Source organism: Schistocerca americana, chromosome 1 (genome assembly GCF_021461395.2).
Source record: "Schistocerca americana isolate TAMUIC-IGC-003095 chromosome 1, iqSchAmer2.1, whole genome shotgun sequence".
In the NCBI taxonomy this organism is placed as follows: Eukaryota; Metazoa; Arthropoda; class Insecta; order Orthoptera; family Acrididae; genus Schistocerca; species Schistocerca americana.
The window spans coordinates 303,381,669-303,395,600 of NC_060119.1; the positions used below are offsets into that span (position 1 = coordinate 303,381,669).

The following is a 13,932-nucleotide window of genomic DNA, read 5'->3' on the forward strand; positions in this document are numbered from 1 at the left end:
TGGGAAACTAGCTTCTGCTTAAAATGGAGGACAAATTACCGAGACTATACCCATCGTACTCATCCAGTGTCTGGTAATGAGAGCACTTAGCAACTTCCAATAAACTTTAAACAATCTCAAACCTTTCCTAAATTTGGTCACTTAAATGCTAAATGCCAAATATTTAACACATTAACCCATTTTTAAACTAGTCAGACTTGGGAGATCCCTTCTTTAAGGAATCAGAGCTGGGGATTTATAAATGGTACTCTAATGTCTCCTGGGCTAGTATGAAGATAACCATTCCTCACTGAATCATTAAAGTGATACCTCTAGCATTTCCCTGAAGTTCCACTGATTGCATTCCACACAACAGAACTTTAACTGTGACTGAAATAATTTATAGAGTGAAGAGATATTTACTGCAGTCATTTTTGCTCTCCTTTATTACACAGCAGTAAAGCTGCATGCCCTCGGGAAAAATTATGGCTGTAGTTTCCCCTGGCTTTCAGCCGTTCGCAGTACCAGCACAGCAAGGCCGTTTTGGTTATTGTTACAAGGCCAGATCAGTCAATCATCCAGACTGTTGCCCTTGCAACTACTGAAAAGGCTGCTGCCCCTCTTCAGGAACCACACGTTTGTCTGGCCTCTCAACAGATACCCCTCCGTTGTGAATGCACCTACGGTACGGCTATCTGTATCGCTGAGGCACGCAAGCCTCCCCACCAATGGCAAGGTCCATGGTTCATGGGGGGCGGGGGGGCCGAAAATTTAATAGTCATGGGTGACTGGAATTCGAGTGTAGGAAAAGGGAGAGAAGGAAACATAGTAGGTGAATATGGATTGGGGCTAAGAAATGAAAGAGAAAGCCGCCTGGTAGAATTTTGCACAGAGCACAACATAATCATAACTAACACTTGGTTTAAGAATCATGAAAGAAGGTTGTATACATGGAAGAACCCTGGAGATACTAAAAGGTATCAGATAGATTATACACTCCTGGAAATGGAAAAAAGAACACATTGACACCGGTGTGTCAGACCCACCATACTTGCTCCGGACACTGCGAGAGGGCTGTACAAGCAATGATCACACGCACGGCACAGCGGACACACCAGGAACCGCGGTGTTGGCCGTCGAATGGCGCTAGCTGCGCAGCATTTGTGCACCGCCGCCGTCAGTGTCAGCCAGTTTGCCGTGGCATACGGAGCTCCATCGCAGTCTTTAACACTGGTAGCATGCTGCGACAGCGTGGACGTGAACCGTATGTGCAGTTGACGGACTTTGAGCGAGGGCGTATAGTGGGCATGCGGGAGGCCGGGTGGACGTACCGCCGAATTGCTCAACACGTGGGGCGTGAGGTCTCCACAGTACATCGATGTTGTCGCCAGTGGTCGGCGGAAGGTGCACGTGCCCGTCGACCTGGGACCGGACCGCAGCGACGCACGGATGCACGCCAAGACCGTAGGATCCTACGCAGTGCCGTAGGGGACCGCACCGCCACTTCCCAGCAAATTAGGGACACTGTTGCTCCTGGGGTATAGGCAAGGACCATTCGCAACCGTCTCCATGAAGTTGGGCTACGGTCCCGCACACCGTTAGGCCGTCTTCCGCTCACGCCCCAACATCGTGCAGCCCGCCTCCAGTGGTGTCGCGACAGGCGTGAATGGAGGGACGAATGGAGACGTGTCGTCTTCAGCGATGAGAGTCGCTTCTGCCTTGGTGCCAATGATGGTCGTATGCGTGTTTGGCGCCGTGCAGGTGAGCGCCACAATCAGGACTGCATACGACCGAGGCACACAGGGCCAACACCCGGCATCATGGTGTGGGGAGCGATCTCCTACACTGGCTGTACACCACTGGTGATCGTCGAGGGGACACTGAATAGTGCACGGTACATCCAAACCGTCATCGAACCCATCGTTCTACCATTCCTCGACCGGCAAGGGAACTTGCTGTTCCAACAGGACAATGCACGTCCGCATGTATCCCGTGCCACCCAACGTGCTCTAGAAGGTGTAAGTCAACTACCCTGGCCAGCAAGATCTCCGGATCTGTCCCCCATTGAGCATGTTTGGGACTGGATGAAGCGTCGTCTCACGCGGTCTGCACGTCCAGCACGAATGCTGGTCCAACTGAGGCGCCAGGTGGAAATGGCATGGCAAGCCGTTCCACAGGACTACATCCAGCATCTCTACGATCGTCTCCATGGGAGAATAGCAGCCTGCATTGCTGCGAAAGGTGGATATACACTGTACTAGTGCCGACATTGTGCATGCTCTGTTGCCTGTGTCTATGTGCCTGTGGTTCTGTCAGTGTGATCATGTGATGTATCTGACCCCAGGAATGTGTCAATAAAGTTTCCCCTTCCTGGGACAATGACTTCACGGTGTTCTTATTTCAATTTCCAGGAGTGTATAATGGTAAGACAGAGATTTAGGAACCAGGTTTTAAATTGTAAGACATTTCCAGGGGCAGATATGGACTCTGACCACAATCTATTGGTTATGACCTGTAGACTAAAACTAAAGAAACTGCAAAAAGGTGGGAATTTAAGGAGATGGGACCTGGATAAACCGAAAGAACCAGAGGTTGTACAGAGTTTCAGGGAGAGCATAAGGGAACAATTGACAGGAATGGGGGAAAGAAATACAGTAGAAGAAGAATGGGTAGCTTTGAGGGATGAAGTAGCGAAGGCAGCAGAGGATCAAGTAGGTAAAAAGACGAGGGCTAGTAGAAATCCTTGGGTAACAGAAGAAATATTGAATTTAATTGATGAAAGGAGAAATATAAAAATGCAGTAAATGAAGCAAGCAAAAAGGAATACAAACATCTAAAAAATGAGATCGACAGGAAGTGCAAAATGGCTAAGCAGGGATGGCTAGAGGACAAATGTAAGGGTGTAGAGGCCTATCTCACTAGGGGTAAGATAGATACTGCCTACAGGAAAATGAAAGAGACCTTTGGAGAAAAGAGAACCACTTGTATGAATACAAAGAGCGCAGATGGAAACCCAGTTCTAAGCAAAGAAGGGAAAGCAGAAAGGCGGAAGGAGTATATAGAGGGTCTATACAAGGGCGATGTACTTGAGGACAATATTATGGAAATGGAAGAGGATGTAGATGAAGATTAAATGGGAGATATGATACTGCGTGAAGAGTTTGACAGAGCACTGAAAGACCTGAGTCGAAACAAGGCCCCCGGAGTAGACAACATTCCATTGGAACTACTGACGGCCTTGGGAGAGCCAGTCCTGACAAAACTCTACCATCTGGTGAGCAAGATATATGAAACAGGCGAAATACCCTCAGACTTCAAGAAGAATATAATAATTCCAATCCCAAAGAAAGCAGGTGTTGACAGATGTGAAAATTACCGAACTATCAGTTTAATAAGTCACAGCTGCAAAATACTAACACGAATTCTTTACAGACGAATGGAAAAACTAGTAGAAGCCAACCTCGGGGAAGATCAGTTTGGATTCCGTAGAAACACTGGAACACGTGAGGCAATACTGACCCTAAGACTTATCTTAGAAGAAAGATTAAGGAAAGGCAAACCTACGTTTCTAGCATTTGTAGACTTAGAGAAAGCTTTTGACAATGTTGACTGGAATACTCTCTTTCAAATTCTAAAGGTGGCAGGGGTAAAATACAGGGAGCGAAAGGCTATTTACAATTTGTACAGAAACCAGGTGGCAGTTATAAGAGTCGAGGGGCATGAAAGGGAAGCAGTGGTTGGGAAAGGAGTAAGACAGGGTTGTAGCCTCTCCCCGATGTTGTTCAATCTGTATATTGCCCAAGCAGTAAAGGAAACAAAAGAAAAATTCGGAGTAGGTATTAAAATTCATGGAGAAGAAATAAAAACTTTGAGGTTCGCCGATGACATTGTAATTCTGTCAGAGACAGCAAAGGACTTGGAAGAGCAGTTGAATGGAATGGACAGTGTCTTGAAAGGAGGATATAAGATGAACATCAACAAAAGCAAAACAAGGATAATGGAATGTAGTCAAATTAAATCGGGTGATGCTGAGGGAATTAGATTAGGAAATGAGACACTTAAAGTAGTAAAGGAGTTTTGCTATTTGGGGAGCAAAATAACTGATGATGGTCGAAGTAGAGAGGATATAAAATGTAGACTGGCAATGGCAAGGAAAGTGTTTCTGAAGAAGAGAAATTTGTTAACATCCAGTATTGATTTAAGTGTCAGGAAGTCATTTCTGAAAGTATTTGTATGGAGTGTAGCCATGTATGGAAGTGAAACATGGACGATAAATAGTTTGGACAAGAAGAGAATAGAAGCTTTCGAAATGTGGTGCTACAGAAGAATGCTGAAGATTAGATGGGTAGATCACATAACTAATGAGGAAGTATTGAATAGGATTGGGGAGAAGAGAAGTTTGTGGCACAACTTGACCAGAAGAAGGGATCGGTTGGTAGGACATGTTCTGAGGCATCAAGGGATCACCAATTTAGTATTGGAGGGCAGTGTGGAGGGTAAAAATCGTAGACAGAGACCTAGAGATGAATACACTAAGCCGATTCAGAAGGATGTAGGTTGCAGTAGGTACTGGAAGATGAAAAAGCTTGCACAGGATAGAGTAGCATGGAGAGCTGCATCAAACCAGTCTCAGGACTGAAGACCACAACAACATATTACACAGCACCTTTTTATCTTCAACACCCAGGACCAGTTCAACTAAATTTTTGCAGACGAGCAACTTATCATTTGGCCATTTGGCATCCCCCGTGTTTCCTTTCACACTTTCTACCTGTGTCAGTTTTCGCCACTAATTGTGATACACACTGCATACAAACCTTGCACTTTGCCACCTCTAGTGCCCCTCTCAACAAGGCGCCCCAAGTGGCAGTTTGTCACTTGGGGGTCTCAAACCAACCTCGTCATCACCTAAAAAGGCTGCAAGTTTCTCAGCAGATAGTCTATAGCTGAAACTTCGAGAAGTTTTTTTCCTGTACAACTACACAGCAATCCTTCTTCGTTTAATCAGCAAATTGCTACTCTCTTTCATTTCTACTGTAAAATAGACGTTATTCTTCCAATCTTTAGTTTGTCTTGCTCCCACTTTTTTGCTGAGATGTGCACGATTGATAGTTTGGCAGAGAGTGCTGCTGGTTTCTCTAGGCAGACTTCAATGTCTATATCACCTGTACCCAAGCCTGCACATATTTTACCATAAAATGCAAGTGTGGTATGGTATAATATATATAATTTTTTTCTTATTCATCCACATTTTTCAAGCAGCGCTGCTTTTGTCATCACAGATACACTACTTGGTTATAACACCAATTCAAATCATAATCTGAACAGCACCGTATTCCTGTATTCTTGCTGGTGATGAGGAGGGGCTGTTTCTTTGCTGTTCATAATGGCAGATGAACTTTTTGGGATATTTTTTATGCCCCCTTCAATTCGTTGGTTGGTTGGTTGATTGGGGTTGAAGGGACCAAACAGCAAGGTGATCAGTCCCTTGTTTCAAATGTGGTCCATTCAGACAGTTTGACATCTCAGAAAAGTCAGAACGATAAAAGGGAAAAGGCTAAAAAAACGTAAAAGTGCAGTCGTGTCGTCAATGGTAAAAACATAATAATGGAAGTCAGCAAGAGAGCAACCCCAAGGCTATGCTAGAGGCAGGAAATATCCCACCTCTGAAGCAGTAGAGGCAAGACCACCTGCTATTTAAAAGCGTTCAACCGCTAGAATGTAGAAATCTATGTGGGAAAAGGTGACTAACCAGTTCTAAAAAGTGATAAAAACAGAGTAAAAGGGAAAGAAAAGAGGATCTTGGCCAGGGAGGCGAATCAGGAATCTCCAAACACAGCTTCCCTACCCCAACACCAGAGTGAGATTAAAAACCTTAAAACTGAGTATAGAAACCACTTTCACGGAGGAAACTGAGAACCAGTTTGACCAAAGACCCCCTTCAATTAGTAAAAATTGTGCTGACAAATCTGCTTCTCTGAAACACATTTAGATACTGAAGCAAGTAAGTACATACAGTATTCAGCTTTTATATTCAGTCTTTCAGATATTCCTTTCCTCCATTGAAGTCAACCAATCAATACGAAACTGCATGTTTCCCAAACCTAATCAAACTGTCTTGTAAGCAAACACTTGTACTGCAATGTATGTTGGCTGCATTTCTCCATAAATTTCTTCCCAAAAGAATGTCGTCGTGTGTCCATAAAGCTAGCATTTTATACAGTGTATAGCCGTATGGCTCCAAGTTCTCACCATACAGTAGTGTGGGCCTGCAGTTCAATGCTCAAGCAGTGTTGGGAGTTTTAATGTTGTTATGAGCAAGGATATTTTATCTAAATGACTATGCAAGCTCTTCATTATCTTTTTGATATTTGTTACACCATCCCCGTCCCCTTGATTTAGTTCTTGTACGTCACTATGAGATCTGCAGAAATGAAACACTTATTGAAGTTGTGTGCAAAATGCAGTTCTATAACTAGGTAAGCAATTCCTTATCTGGCCAAACAATTCTCTTGCATGGATCCCTAAGAAACAAAGAATACCACTTTTCAGATGCCTGACAGATTTCACCGTCCCCAAGTTGCTGTGTAAGCTTAAATTTAAGATAAAATGGGAACACCATTCCAAACAACTCCTCCTCTAGCATCAACAGGCTACATACAAAGAGGCCTTTTAATAATGAAAATTTACTTCTGAACTGCCATTATTTCTGGTTCATTTCTTTCTCATATCCCCTTCGCGGTTCACCACATTCTTCCATCTTGTTTGTCCCCCTTCTCTCACTTTACCTATGTTCTTTCACCTTCTTCAATCATTTTAACTTTTCTGTGGTTTGTATCTGGGATATTCTGTGTAAAGTAGGACACATTTTTGACTTTTTAAAATTTAAAATTTGGTACATTTTATACATTGTTTGAAAAGACTGGACTTTTATTGTATGGCAACAACGGTTTACTACTTTCCCTCCATAATTTGTAAGCATTTTTATAAGGCCATGTGTTTTTCATGTGATAAGAGTGTGAATTAATTAAGATTTTGGACCTTCATTTTAATTAATTGGCAGATAATAATTAGTATATCATTATTTATATTATAGTTGCATACCCTAATGTATTATATAAACAGTATAAAATTGAAGAATGTAAATTATAGGTTAGGATAAATAATATAATACAACAGCTTAAACTTTCATGTAACATGAGTCACTTTCATGTAATTAAGATTTTATATCAACAGGAATATAGGAGCTAACTTTATCTTGTTCAGTAATTTACTTCTTTGTGTGAATGTGTAACTAATATCACTATTAAAAATTTCCCAATTTCAACCAAACCTGTAAAAACAGAAAATTAAATTTGTAACGCGAGTCATGTAACTTGAGTCACAGCTATATGTTTTTAAGGTTAAAAAAAAAGAGGATGCCCGTAACAGCAGCAGATAGAAAAGGAGAAGGGAAAAGTTAGAGTGTGGAGGAAAATATGAAGAATTTGAGAAGCAGCATCACGAAAAACTAGAAAAAGTCAACAGCAGCAGAAACTAAAGTTCCTACAGTTGGGTCAACATAAGGAATAACTGTTGTTAGAAGAAAGAAGAGCTGAAACTAAGGAGAGAGTTATAAAACATAGGCAATGTAAGAGGCAAGATCAACAGCCTAGTAAAGTTGTTTTGTCAATGTATTAGTGCTCCAAGTAAAGCCACGGTTTGAGCCAATTGTTTCTTGCCATCTTCACCACTGCCTGAAGTCATAGTTGTTCAGGGGCTTGTATGGTAACCCATCAGATGGAAAGTCAGAAATACCCAGTCATGGCAGCAGTCCACAAAATAGAGGCCTTACTTGTGAAGCTAGACACTTGGAAACTGGTTTCTACTATTGTGACGACATTAGTCATCAGTCACCAGACAGGAAGGACACAATAGTGATTGGAGAAAATAATGATCTGAGGCATAGTCCGTATCAATTCAAGCAGGCTAAGAAATGATCTTACCTTCATAGTCTCAGATGTTATTGAATTTAGCGTATGTTAAAATGAAGGACTAAGTAAGGAACACACAATTTTTTGTTTTCTCCAAAAAAATTTCTGTGGATTTTGGAAAACTTTTTTAAATGCTGTATCTCTGGAACAGTTCTAGATTTTTTTGTCTGAAAGATGAGTGTTTTATGATTACACAGAAATCTTCCATTAGGACTTATCTGTCAAAATTCTTTTACTATAACATTCTGAACTTTTTTATAATTTATGGAAATTTTTTTTTCAAAAACATCAATCCCTAAAATGTTTTTCTCTCCTGTTGATTAATACCATATAGTTCTACATTCCCTGAAAAGGAGAGCTTCCACTTTTAGGTTGAACAGGTTTTATAAACATTTGAAATTTTCGACACCTATAAAACCTATTTTATTACTACATCATCACATAACAGGCTCATAAAAATCAAAATCTTGCGTTATTTAACATAATTTTAGTTTTGAAGGATGAGTAAGAGACTCATTTTTCAAGCATTTTAAATGGTTCCAAAATGTATGTGGAATTTATATAACTTCTGTGCACTCTGATTTGTACTGAAATTAGCCAGTCAATGGAATGAAAATGTGTTCCACTGCTTCAGTATCTTCCTTTGATATGGAGTGATGCCTTCCTGTTGAACCAATAGGAACTGGAGCACTTACAATCTTCAAAACATTGTGAACAGGAAGTGAGTACTGATGGCGTTGTTGCTGTCCTTCAGCTGGAAACCTATATCTTGCAGCTGGTCAATGTGGTAACACAGAGTTCACTAAAATTTTGTTTAACTCATAAAGGGCATCTATAATTTCTGCAATCCACCAGTCACAGTCATTCATACACATACACCACAACATCCCCCTTCTCAGGTTGTTAATCTGAATATTATCCTGCTGAGGTGTTGGCCAAATGAACAAAATTTCTTCATTCTTGCTCTTTAAAGTCCGTGCAATATGAGTTCGCCCATCACTGAGTCCAAAAATGGGTCTTCTGATTTCCTTTCGCAGGACTAGTTTTTTTGGACCATTCTTATTTTTCTGCTCACAGAATTCTTTGATTTCCTCTTTGGGCAAAAGAATGAGGGCTATGGATGTGTAAGATTTCACAACTATTGTAAAATCCTCAGCATACTGAATCACAGCTGTATTTGGTCTGGAAAGATTATGTTTTCTAGTATGGTGCTTCGGCAGGCCTCCTACACCATCACAAGGCCCCTTCTCATGACCAGTAGCACTGTATACCAAGTCAGTTGGCACAAGTAACTTACTCAATTCAAACAGTTGGTAACAATTTTCAAAATAACCAGGAGCACCATCAGTAATAATGATGATCTTCTCTGCCTCTGTTTGCAGTTTAAGAATTTTGCACATTGCTAGCAAAGCATGTTCTGAGTCATGTCCTGTGTCATCACTTATAACTGTAACACTTGTGGTCTTGTTTTGAAAATATGTCACTCATGTAAAAATTGAAACCTGTTCGTTACTTCAATTATATGTCACGTGCTCCAGTAAGTTCTCCAAAGTTACCACACAAAGTTCAAAATTCGCGCAGTATACACACACACACACACACACACACACACACACACACACACACACACACACACACACACACACACAGAGAGAGAGAGAGAGAGAGAGAGAGAGAGAGAGAGAGAGACCTCTAGGTGTGTGTGAAACTACCCACTTAGGTTGTAATGCATAAAATTTCTTCCAATATGTGAATTTGTATAGTTGCTCTTACAAATTGCAGAAATTTCTTTGATACTGCAAGTTATGTACCTCTTGACTTTCACAACTTTTTGACCTTCAACTGTTACAGTTATAGTGCCTTTTTTGTTGGCACTCTGGCGAGAACAGTCCTATTTATCTTCCAGAGAAAATGAATGTACTATTTGAACTTTACCTACTTCTACAGGATGACCATAATAGGGATTTGGTCTTCCAAAGACTCTTTTTACAGACCTCGCATTTCTTGATTTGTCTACCAAGTACATTGGTACTGATGACATGTGGTTCACAATTGTTTTCTTTGAAAATGACTCTTGGAATAATGGTTAAAACTTGCACCTTTTCACTGTAGGATCACAATATTCAACAGCTGAACTGATATTTGTAAAAAATGCCTGGCAAGATGTGCATTTTCTTCTGAAGATAGAATTTCTAATTTGAAGAGTGTGGCCAGTTTTGCTGTAGTGTATTCATCCATAGCTTTAGTAATTTCTCTGTGCTTTCTTGATGCATAGAACTTATCACTTGAATTCACTTACTACAGTTTCTTAACAGGAGTAACACCTACCTCTGTAGTTGACTGATTCAGGGTATTTAATTCTTCCTCTATTGATGCAAAATCTGCATCATCTGCACCTTGGGAGGCTTCACCTTGTTCAGATACTATCATTGTTGTTATTCTGTCAAAACATTTAGAACACAAAAAGACGTCAGTGGAAACCTCTTTACTTTGAAACAGAGTCTTCAAATGAGAACATTTATTCTCAACCTGAATAAAGTGTTGTATATCACTATTTTGTGGACATGCAAATAGTCAGCACACTTCACTCTCCTGTGGCCCCAGTCAGAAGACATTTCAAACAGTCCTTTTCACAAAACGCACTGCAACTGTGTCACCTGGCAAAAAAAAAAAAAAAAAAAAAAGGAAGAAGAAGAAGAAGCAGCTTCTTCAGCAAACAAATTAGAACTGACCAACTGCAATACAGAAACTTGCAATGAATAACCACAACAAAGAAACTACAACAAAGTGTCAGAAATATCACAACAATGAAAGTGGAAAGAAATAACTCCAACAAAAAAAGTAAAAAAAAAAAGATAATTGCAACAAAAAAAGTGATAAGATAACTGCAACAGAAATAAACATCATAACAAAGAAATTAGTAAGAAACAACTTCAGTGAAGACATACATTATCCTTGAAAGTTAAAAAAAAAAATTATTTTTTCAATGAAACCTGTCCAACTTAAAAGTGGAAGCTGTCCTTTACCAGGAATATAGCACTACACGGTACTAATCAACAGAAAAAAAATCTAGTTTTCCTGGATTCGCATTTTTCGGAAAAAAAAACCTTCTGTAAATTATTAAAAAAAAAAAAAAAAAAAAAAAAAAAAAAAAAAAAAAAATTCAAAAGGCAACAGTAAAAGAACTATGATAGTAGTCCAAACAGAGGATACCATTTTAATCATAAAGCAATTATCCTTCAAATAAAAACTCTAACAAAATATCTAGAACTGTTACAGAGACACAGCACTCTTAAAATTTTTCTGAAATTCTTATCTTCTTTCAAATGGTGTTTGCAGTGTCATCTTTGGAAGCCTGTATCCCGGGGCAGGAATTTTTGTGGAGAAAACAAAAAAATACGTGTTTCTTACTTACTCCTGAATTTTAACATACACTAAATTCAGTAACATCCGAGACTATGAAGGTAATCCCCCTGCCTGAAGCGATACGGGTTATGCCAAGAAGAAGACAGTTCGTATTCATCACTTAGTCATGTCCATCATGGAAACGTATGAGGTATTAAAACAGGAACACCCTGAATTTCAAATAGGGAAAGCTAAGCTCGCAGAAATATGGCCACCACATCTTCAGTTAAGCAGCAAACTACCTCATAACATATGTTTGTGCATTAATTAATGCCATCAGCAGCCTTCATACGAAACATGATAATATTCCAGCTTTCAGCAACACATTTGTATCAAATATCATATGCCAGCACCCAGTGAGTTTTGTTGGCAGAATTGAATGTAAGACATATCAGAATTGTAGAGGTCTCAACAAAGCCTATAAAACTGACGAGCTGTAAATTATGAATTTATCACGGTATGTTCCGGAGATGGAAGAAGATGGCTCTAAAATAATTAAAATCAAAGACAAAGACTAAGTTGATAAAGCGAAATACACAATTTCCACAATTCCTCAGTTTCTTCTTCATTGCTATACAAAGAGAGGTCAGTCTGCATTTTATTATCAGCAAAAGGAAATGGTTCCAAGTCGAGATTCTAAGGAGTTTGCATTGCCACATATTGATTTTGCTGAAAATTACAATTATGTTTATCAAGATGAGGTGCAAAGTGCACATTGGGCAGAAGAACAAGTTAGTATTTTCACTGTGTCATTCAGGTTCTCCTCACCGAACTGTTGCTGTTTCAGACAACTTAACCCATTCCCAGGATACTGTGATTGCATATATTAACAAGGTAGTGTCAACAATACCTGAAAATGTGAAGGTAATTTCAATATGGTCAGATGGACCTACCTCACAATTTAAAAACAAATACATTACTGCTGATGTACCTCAACTTCGATCATTTCGTAATGTGGAAATCTATTTTAACTTTTTTACTACACCTCACGGAAAAGGAACTGTAGATAGAATAGGTGCAGTTGCGAAATGGCAAGTGTGGAATGCAGTAAAAAGGCAAAAATTCATAGGAGGTGATGCATCACCTTTTGCTCAGGCAGGTGCAAGTACCACAACTATGCAGCTTTTTCCATATGTCTACTGATCAATTTGAAGAAATACGTGTGAAACTTGATCTGGCTCAAATACTTTCTTTAACATGATCAATATCAAACATAAAAAGCATTCACTGCATTCACTATGAGAAAGGAGTACTATAAACATATATGCTGTCAAAGAATTTCCCTTCTGCATATCATCATACTGAAGAGACCAAAGAAAGTGTAGAAATTGTAGACTGGTACAAAGAAGAATATGATAGTAAATTCTATGCTGGAGAGGTATGTGAAATTTATCTGATCAGCGCAATGGAGAGCGCTGGTCACTACTGGAAAAAGCAAGCAAAGAGTGATGAAATACTGTACACACAGGACAAAATTATAAAGCAAATAAATCCACCTGATGTCATCCATGCAGGAGGATATTTTCAATACTCTGAATTTTAATTGAATTTATGGTTTATTTCCCCAGATGTCATGCTCTTATAATTTTCCACAGTGCTTAAAAATGAAATTTTAATGTTAAGTTTATCTTATTAGGTAAATAATGTCTTTTTTTCCCCCCTGCTCGCAGGAAAAACTTTCTCCAACAATAAGTATCAAGTAACATGAGTCACACACTTTTTTCAATATATTACAATATTTTACAAGGTATACTTTTTTTTAGAAATCTGTAACTATGTCACACATTTTTTTAGAAATCTGTAACTATGTCATTTGAATACCAACCTAATTTGCATTTTCTGTGATAAAAACCAGATCCATACTCTTAATAGTTTGACAACACTTTTGACCTAAATTGTACATTAGCAATAGGATGTCCCAAATTTGTAACATGAGTCACAATATAAACTGCTTTCTTGTTCTTTAACTTTAATGCTCTTCACTGCTTAAATATTAACTCAAGATCTTTGCCTGAATAACACAAAGTATGATGATGAGTTACAAAAGAATATTTAGATTTATGAAAAGTCGAAATCTGTTCATGTACAAATTATGAAGGACCATACAGCTAAAAAATTATAAATTTGGTAATTTTATTCAAATAGTGATGCTCCTGTAGCAAGAAGTGACTAATTATCTACCTTAAGTGCTATAGCTTAATTTGCTCGGTAGTAATCTGCCCATCATAGCCTATACCTAAATATGGAATGTAGCTTTAGCAGAGAAATATACAGGTACAATGTAATGCAACATTCTTTTAAAATTTGTTTTCAATGTTACCTTCTGATTCAAACATTTTTATTCAATTCTGACGATATGGTCTACTATGCTGCTTAAGTTTTAAACCAGAAGAATGCAGATCTAAATGCTCCAGAGCACAAGTAATTCTATATACTTTGTAATCTTACACGGTAGGCCAACACAAATTCCTATTGATAGATTTTATTATTACACTTCATTCAGTTAAGAGATGTGGCACATAAGTTGGTGCCACAAGAATCTTGAGCCTACAACTGAGAGCTCAAAGGGATGAAA

General features: G+C 39.1%; 1 protein-coding gene across 1 annotated transcript in view; it reads right to left on the reverse strand.

Annotated features, from left to right (window-relative positions):
• The window catches only part of LOC124595732 (vesicle transport protein SFT2B), a 66,538-nt gene that overhangs the window by 51,791 nt on the left and 815 nt on the right, over positions 1 to 13,932 (reverse strand). The gene's annotated exons all lie outside the window — the stretch shown is intronic.